This window comes from Salvelinus sp. IW2-2015, unplaced genomic scaffold, assembly GCF_002910315.2.
Source record: "Salvelinus sp. IW2-2015 unplaced genomic scaffold, ASM291031v2 Un_scaffold1847, whole genome shotgun sequence".
Classification (NCBI taxonomy): Eukaryota; Metazoa; Chordata; class Actinopteri; order Salmoniformes; family Salmonidae; genus Salvelinus; species Salvelinus sp. IW2-2015.
In genome coordinates this window covers 44689-52136 of record NW_019943213.1, presented here as the reverse complement: position 1 = coordinate 52136, position 7448 = coordinate 44689, and positions in this window count along the sequence as shown.

Sequence of the window (7448 nt, the reverse complement as noted above, 5' to 3'; positions counted from 1 at the left end):
TTAATATCTCAGGACTTTCCTTTATTTGTGCTTCTCCATCCCTCCCCAGTGGTTGGTTTCTAGATAGTATAGGCTAGGCTACACCCCTCACTATTGAGCTCTGACAATTAGTGAGCCCCTTCAATTTACGACCGGATCGTTCCCAGGAAATTAATGCATCCGAGGAGGCCAGAGAAGTGGTCTCCTAAATGGAATCCAACCCAAAGTGCCATGAACACGCTTTTATTGGCAGAGCAGAGCTGACGGGCCTGTCTGTCAGACACTCGTATTCCATCCATGGGATGGGAAGGATGTCTGCTGTTTGATTACAAACTGGCACGACCAGACTAGCTTTACTCTTGTCCACCCTGTTTCTGCTAAGGCTTTACTTTGGCATGGTGTGGAGGACAATCTACCATTTACTCTTAGTAAGGGGTTTATTTAACGGAACACCCATCTGTGATATATGGTGAGAATATTGTTTTCAGTAATAACTGGTTAGAACAGTTCTATTATGAGGTAACATTCTCACGTGTGGTATATCTCATGTTCAGAAACATACTGTCCAAAAACAGCTCCACAACACGCACACACGCACGCACGCACGCACGCACGCACGCGCACACACACGACGCACCGCAGGTCGCAGCACGCCATCTGCACGCACACGACACACACCACGACACTCACACACACACCACACACACACAACCACACACACACACACACACACAACACACACACCACACACACACACAACACACACACACACACATGTAAACACACACATGTAAACACACCACACATGTAAACAACCACACAACACACACACACACACACACACACACACACCACACACACACACACACACACACACCACACACAACACACACCCACACACACACACATGTAAACACACACACACATGTAACACACACACATTAAACACACACACACACACACACCACACACACACACACACACACACACACCACACACACACACACACACACACACACACACACACACACCACACACACACACACACACACATCACACACAACACACACACCACACACACACACCACACACACACATCGACACCAACATGTAAACACACACAATTAACACACACACATGTAAACACCACACACAACACACCGCTGACACACACACACACTCACACACAACACACACACAAATGTAACACACACCACGTAAACAGACACACTGTAAACAGCACACACTGTAAAACACACACACAACTCACACAACCCACACAAACACACACCACACACACACACACCACACCATTCACGACAAACACACATCACACACACACACACACACACACAACACACCACACCACACACACACACACACACTGACTCATGCACACATTGTCTTCTATCTGCTCCTCCCACTTCCTCATTCTCCTCAGCTTGTTTCAATTTAAGGGAGAGGGATGCATATTGTTTCCGTGTATACACAATTTTTAATAGTATTCACAGATGTTTTTATACAGTTCCACGTTCCTTTCTGTTGGCAGGAATCTCCACCACAGGCAGTCAACATGCAGCGTGTAGGAGCACACTCTGAAAAACAAAACAAACGCTTGTCATTTCTCTTCCTCTCCCAGCATGCTCCACCAGGCTCCAACAGGAAGTAGAGCTCTGATTGGCTGGTTGCTTTATTAATTCCTCCCAAAACAAGAAAACCCCAGTCATCATCTGATGGGGAACTCCCAAGTCCAACTGAAAACAGCCATGGTGTATTAGTTGGAAAGTCGACATTAGCAGGGTAGGACCCTACTGGCCTCTGTCCCCTCGGGGGAGTTTAAAGTTAAAGGACTTGCTGGAGTCTCTTTACATCTACATAGCAGTCAAATAGGAATGGAGAATAAGGCTACTAGACTGACTAGAAACATGAACTGAATGAAAATGGAAGTGTGGAGTGAGTTAGATAAGAAGTGGATGAGGAGAATAAGGAATGAGGAGTGACTGCTGCACAGCAGGATTAATAAATGATGGACAATAGGGAGGATGTTTTGTCTAACAACAGCCCTTTAGAAATACACAAGGTTATTAACACTGGTGAGTAGTCCGTTTTTTATGGGGGGGGGGGACTTGTCTTTGTTATGTACTGTCTTAACTAAGGTAACTGACAGAGCCTCGGTTTCAGGTGTTTTAATAAACATTGTTTGCTGAGTCTGTTGTTGTTTATTATTAATAATAAACTATTATTATTGTTTACTATTTATTTATTATTTCATCCTACAGAGTTTGAACGGTATGTGCCTTATCAAGCCGGGCCTCATTGATGACATGAGTGTGATGTGAAATTCTTCAGTTACAGGAAAGGATATATATTGCTACACTAAAGATGTCACCAACATGAAATGCTCTCCGGTTAGCTTTTAAGGTCGCCAGGTCGCAGTTGTAAACGAGAACTTGTTCTCAACTGGCCTACCTGGTTAAATAAAGTTGAAATGAAATAAATATAAAATAAAGACAACCAGCAGTCTACCCCATCAGACTAATGTAGACCAGCAGTCTAACCCATCAGACACATGTAGACCAGCAGTCTAACCCATCAGACTCCTGTAGACCAGCAATCTAACCCATCAGACTCATGTAGACCAGCAGTTAACCATCAGTCTCATGTAGACAGCAGTCTAACCATCAGACACATGTAGACCAGCAGTCTAACCCATCAGACTCATGTAGACAGCAGTTCTAACCCATCAGTCTCATATAGACCAGCAGTCTAACCTATCAGTCTCATGTAGACCAGCAGTCTAACCCATCAGACACATGTAGACCAGCAGTCAACCCATCAGTTCACATAGACCAGCAGTCTAACCTATCAGTCTCATGTAGACCAGCAGTCTAACCTATCAGTCTCCATGTAGACCAGCAGTCTAACCCATCAGACACATGTAGACCAGCAGTTTAACCATCAGTCTCATACAAGACCAGCAGTCTACCCATCAGACCACTGTAGACCAGCATCTACCTAAATAGACTATGTAGACCAGCAGTCTAACCCATCAGACTCATGATAGACCAGCAATCTACCCTAATAGTCTCATGAGACAGCAGTTAACATCAGCATGTAGACCAGTACCCATCAGTCTCATGTAGACCAGCAGTCTAACAATCAGTCTCATGTGACAGCAGTCTAACATCAGTTCATGTAGACCAGCAGTCTAACCCATCAGTCTCATGTAGACCAGCAGTCTAACCCATCAGACACATGTAGACCAGCAGTCTAACCCATCAGTCTCATGTAGACCAGCAGTCTAACCCATCAGACTCATGTAGACCAGCAGTCTAACCCATCAGACTCATGTAGACCAGCAGTCTAAGCCATCAGTCTCATGAGACCAGCAGTCTAACCCATCGCTCATGTAGACCAGCATCTAACCCATCAGACTCCATGTAGACCAGCAGTCTAACCATCAGACTCATGTAGACCAGCAGTCTAACCCATCAGACTCATGTAGACCAGCAGCTAACCCATCAGTCTCATGTAGACCAGCAGTCTAACCCATCATCTCATGTAGACCAGCAGTCTAACCATCAGATCCTCTGTAGACCAGCAGTCTAACCCATCAACTCATGTAGACCAGCAGTCTAACCATCAGACTCATGTAGAACCAGCAGTCTAACCCATCAGACTCATGTAGACCAGCAGTCTAACCATCAGATCATGTAGCCAGCAGTCAAACCCATCAGTCTCATGTAGACCAGCAGTCTAACCCATCAGTCTCATGTAGACCAGCAGTCTAACCCATCAGTCTCATGTAGACCAGCAGTCTAACCCATCAGTCTCATGTAGACAGCAGTCTAACCATCAGTCTCATAGACCAGACAGTCTAACCCATCAGTCTCATGTAGACCAGCAGTCTAACCCATCCAGTCTCATGTTAGACCAGCAGTCTAACCATCACACATGTAGACCAGCAGTTTAACCCATCAGTCTCATAGACCAGCAGTCTAACACCTTCAGTCTCATGTAGACCAGCAGTCTAACCATCAGTCTCATGTAGACCAGCAGTTAACCATCAGACTCATGTAGCCAGCAGTTCTAACCCTATCAGTCTCATAAGCCAGCAGTCTAACCATCAGACTCATGTAGACCAGCAGTCTAACCCATCAGACTCATGTAGACCAGCAGTCTAACCATCAGACTCATGTAACCACAGTCTAACCATCAGACTCCATGTAGACCAGCAGTCTAACCCATCAGACTCATGTAGACCAGCAGTCTAACCCACTCACTCAGTCTCAATCAGTCTCATGTAGACCAGCAGTCTAACCCATCAGTCTCATGTAGACCAGCAGTCTAACCCATCAGTCTCATGTAGACCAGCAGTCTAACCCATCAGTCTCAGTAGACCAGCAGTCTAACACTCCGTCTCATGTAGACCAGCAGTCTAACATCCTCCTCATGTAGACCAGCAGTCTAACCATCAGTCTCATGGAGACCAGCAGTCTAACCCATCAGTCTCATGTAGACCAGCAGTCTAACCATCAGTCTCATGTAGACCAGCAGTCTAACCATCAGTCTCATGTAGACCAGCAGTCTTTACCCATCAGTCTCAGTAGACCAGCAGTCTAACCATCCCAGTGTCATGTGCCTCAGCGAGCTACCGCTCATGCCGTCTAACCCATCGCAGTCTCATTGTAGACCAGCAGTCTAACCCATCAGCCATGTTGAGCCACATCTATCACTAGTCATGTAGACCGCATTAACCATCAGTCTCTAGTCAGACCAGGCCAGTTTAACCCATCAGATCTGTTGTACCAGCAGTCTAACCATCAGACTCATGTAGCACGTCTAACCCTACAGACTCATGTAGACCAGCAGTCTAACCCATCAGATCATGTAGACCAGCAGTCTAACCCATCAGTCTCATGTAGACCAGCAGTTAACCCATCAGTCTCATGTAGACCAGCAGTCTAACCCATCAGACACATGTAGACCAGCAGTCTAACCAATCAGTCTCATGTAGACCAGCAGTCTAACCCATCAGATCATGTAGACCAAGTCTACCCATCAGACACATGTAGACCAGCAGTCTAACCCATCAGTCTCATGTAGACCAGCAGTCTAACCCATCAGACTCATGTAGACCAGCAGTCTAACCCATCAGTCTCATGTAGACCAGCAGTCAACCCATCAGACTCATGTAGACCAGCAGTTTAACCATCAGTCTCATGTAGACCAGCAGTCTAACCCATCCGTCTCATGTAGACCAGCAGTCTAACCCATCAGACCATGTAGACCAGCAGTAACCCATCAGACTCATGTAGACCAGCAGTCTAACCCATCAGTCTCATGTAGACCAGCAGTCTAACCCATCAGTATCATGTTGACCAGCAGTCTAACCCATCAGTCTCATGTAGACCAGCAGTTTACCCATCAGTCCATGTAGACCAGCAGTCTAACCCATCGACCATGTAGACCAGCAGTTTAACCTCAGACACATGTAGACCAGCAGTTTAACCCATCAGTCTCATACAGACCAGCAGTCTAACCCTTCAGTCTCATGTAGACCAGCAGTCTAACCCATCAGTCTCATGTAGACCAGCAGTCATAACCCATCAGACACATGTAGACCAGCAGTCTTAACCCATCAGTCTCATAAGACCAGCAGTCTAACCATCAGACTCATGTAGACCAGCAGTCTAACCCATCAGACTCATGTAGACCAGCAGTCTAACCCATCAGACTCATGTAGACCAGCAGTCTAACCATCAGTCCATGTAGACCAGCATCTAACCCATCGGATCATGTAGACCAGCGCAGTCTAACCCATCAGACTCATGTAGACCAGCAGTCTAACCCATCAGACTCATGTAGACCAGCAGTCTAACCCATCAGACTCATGTAGACCAGCAGACTTCCCAAATGGCACCACATTCCCTTTATAGTGCACTACGTTTGAACAGGGCCCATAGGGAATAGGATGTAATTTGGAACACAACACATGATAGGAACCTGTTTCAGTCATTTTACAATGTTAGTGTTTGAAAAAAAATAAGACTACTGATTATTGTATGGGACAATATACAAAGGTTTTTTAGAAAGATATTTTGAAAAATATAACTTTATTAAGTAAATGTATTTATTGTTTATCTTAATTTTAATAAAAGTGATAAAAATGTAATTATTTAAGGTTATTTGTTGACGTTAAACATTTTTGTACAGACTTTAAGGTTTCGTTGGATTTGGGGTGAGATGGATCGGCAGAAATTCTGGAGAAAAAAAATGGGGTCCTTGCTGAAAAAGTAGAAAATAGCGCCGCTCTTATTTATCCATCATTTCATTTGAACAAGGTATTGATTCACTGTTCTCAGTGTCAAGACTGTGAGAATTACACTGCTCTGTTTCTGATGCCAGCTAATTGCATTGTCACTCTGTTTAATGTGTGTGAAGTGGCAGTCATAACTCTCTTTATGACAAAAAATTATTGTCTGCCTTCAGAAAGCATTCATCTTAACGTCATTATTAAGAAATGGACATAACTCCGCTCTGATCATTTAATCAGTAGGCCTTTTCTCTATAGGGTTCTATGCACGTAGGACTGTATCTGTTTCCTCGTCTTGACAAACACTCTGGTTGTTTCCATGGAAACCCATGAGCAACAACATGTGAAGCCCATAGAAGCGTCTCAGATTGGGTGTCAAATGAAAGATAAGAGTCTATCATTTCTTTTCGAAAGTCAACCATTTTACATCCTAACAATTATGGATAAGCAAAAATGCTCTGATTTCTGGTCAAACAAGACGGGAAAGGGGGTCTTTAGAAAACATCTAGCAGATAAACTCTTTAAAATGTATTAGACATACATCAAAACACAATGTTGAAGTAAAGACCACCGACAACTAATGGATCATTTGTTATGCCTTCTGTAAGTTTAAGAAACATTGCCCTGTGCTCTTGAAATTCTTTACCAAAACTCCACATATTTGTAAGATTTTTTCTTTAAACATTTCTCATGAGGAAATGTAAGTTCACAGAAGTTCACAGAAGTAACAGTAGTGAGTTATAGTGTTTTTACAATAACATTTTCTACAATTGAATTGGTTACAATGAGAAATCATAGTAGTCACAAACCTACAGTTGGGTTCACACGTTAGGACAGCACAGTACAGTACTGTACGGTAGAGTTCAGTACATTAAATTAAAAGTAGAGTATAGTTCAGTATAGTACTGTACTATACAGTAGAGTTCTGTTCACAGTAGAGCACTTTAGTGTTGAGTACACTATAATGTCCTGCACTGAACTCTACTCTACTGTACTATACTCTACTGTTCTGTGCTGTACTTTGAAGTCCAAACATGTGAAATATAGACGTCTATGATTGGTTCCGATGTTGTCTTGTTTGGGGGCAGAGATCATTAAAAGAACAGCCATTGTGTAGAATAATACCCAAATATGCAAAGTAGGATATTGCTTA